This window comes from Alligator sinensis, unplaced genomic scaffold (assembly GCF_000455745.1).
Source record: "Alligator sinensis unplaced genomic scaffold, ASM45574v1 scaffold597_1, whole genome shotgun sequence".
NCBI lineage: Eukaryota > Metazoa > Chordata > Crocodylia > Alligatoridae > Alligator > Alligator sinensis.
The window spans coordinates 2,393,403-2,395,714 of NW_005842074.1; positions in this window are offsets into that span (position 1 = coordinate 2,393,403).

The window sequence follows — 2,312 nt, forward strand, 5'->3', positions numbered from 1 at the left end:
TTCTGGGGCTGCGTCTCGGCCAGAAAAAAAGCCCCTTGGAGAGGGACGGAGGTACGGCGGGGCCCGGGGCTTTGTTACACAGGCTCAGGGTTCCCGACACGGCATGACAGGTGTGTGGGGAGGGGTCGCTCTTCCCGCTGGGCAGGGCAGGGCACACCCAGATGTCATTGTGTCTTCGCTGCCATCCAGCTAGTATTCCCCTTGCCGCCGGGCCTCTACCTTTCCGGGGGGCTCGGCAGTGTCCCCCAGGGCAGCAGGTCTTGAAATCAAGACAGCCGGGAGATGATGTGTCAGGACGGTCTACCTTTTAGAGCTGCCGTTTCAGGCCTTCTGGCAGATGTTGGGTCACACTTGCTTTTCTTCAAAAAAAGGGAGGGCTAGCTAGTCATTTCTCATCCCCCCCCCTCACCTGCAAATTAAGATTCAGATTTTGTCGCAAGGCTGTAGGACTGCGAGGCAGGTGCTTTTGCCTTATGCCCAGGAGGGTAAAAAATTAGCTGGGGGCTCTCTGCCTATACAGTTGTAAGATCTGGGCCACAGTAAATCCTTTTCTTTTCTTTTTTTCCCCAGAAGGTAGTGGTGTAAACCATTACCCATCTGTAGTAATTTTGCTTGTATTCCGTAAGCTAAAAATCAAGGGGAACTCTTGCTGGGTCCAAAGGGGCTTATAGGCTGTAGGAGCATTTCTGTGATGATGTAAGCCCTTCAGGGCTCCCGTCTCTGACTTCCTGGTTCTCTGGCAGCCCCTGACACCAGCTTCAGAAAACATGTGGCATATCATAGTGAACTGTGCCTTTTTTCAGTGAGGTCCGCTGCAACTGAGTGATGTAAGGGCTTTTCCCCTTCTGTTGACACCTGCTTCACTTTTAACAAAGGAAATGGAGTTGGGGGTCTCTCAAGTTAACCATTTTAGATTACAAAAAATAGCAATAATCTTCTGCTACACCAGAAAAACAGTCTCAAAATTTTGTATGTGCTTTGTATTCCAGTTTTGAACAGAATAAAACTTCCAATAGGAGACTCGTTTGACTTCAACAGTGCAAAACAAATTTAAGTAAATGTAAACCTTGCAGTATTTCTTGTTAGAGGAAATGATTTTGTGAATAAACCGGATGATTGTGTACAAGAATGAAATTTCAAAATTGGCCTTCTCTTTCTGGAGTGCCTGACTAGACTGTGGTAGGAGCATCAGAAAAGAAGTAAAATTCTGGGTTTTTTTGTTTTTGTTTTTAATCGAGTAAGGATTATTAAGTACAGTGATAAGTAAGTGTTCCACACTTTTCCTGACACATTAAACAGCAGCTAAACTATAAACCACTACCATGGGATATTTTTGGCACGTATAAGATACTTTCAGAACTGAAACATCAGCAGCTACAAATAGCTTATTTTGAATTCCTTTTTGAATATTGAACTTATGAATATAAAACAGTATGTTGCACTACTTTGTATTCACTGGAGAGTTTGGTTGTAAGAACTGTCAGGGAGACTATGGCAGCTGGTTATCTCTTGCTTTCAAATCAGAAGGAACTATTGATCGCAGAACACACAATGATTAACCTGCTGTCCTACTGGTACTATTCATGTTTCTCTTGGTATAGAGCAGCACAATTTAATATTTTTGGATTTTATTTTAAGAGGTGGCCTGCACAAAAAAAATCTTTTGGCATAATTCCTTTTGCATATTTTATTGCAGATGGAGCTGTATAAATGTTGACTGGTCATTTAGTCTCCAGATCAGACCATATTTTGTAACTACCACTTCATTAAAAGTGTACTTAGAATCCACTGACAGATGGTACGAGATAACACAGACTATATCTGGCTTTTCTCTTATAACATTGAATAATTTTATTAACAGAATAGTGCGAGTCAAATCCCTGTTGACTTATCTAGTGTTTCCTTACCAGTCTATCATTATTCAGGAGCCTTCAATATTCTTACCTGAACTATTAGGCTGTTTTAGACACTTATCAGTCAGCTCCTAATATTAATGAGTCCTAATTTTTCAGGGCTCAAATAATCAACACTACTTTTGCAAGTGAAGGGACCTCAACAGCTTCTGTACAATCAATCTTTGATTTAAAGCAGGGTTGTCCAACTTCTAAGACCACAGGGACCACACCAGTATAGACCACATGTTGCATGGGCTGTGCCAGGTGCACCACATAGACACTTTCTTTTTCTCCCTGCCCTCCCCAACCACTGTACCATGTGGGTACTTCCCAACTGGTGCACTGTTCTGTGTGGGTATGCATACTCCCTGCAAGGCATTCCCTCCTACTGCTGCATGTGGTCCTGAATCTCCCCCC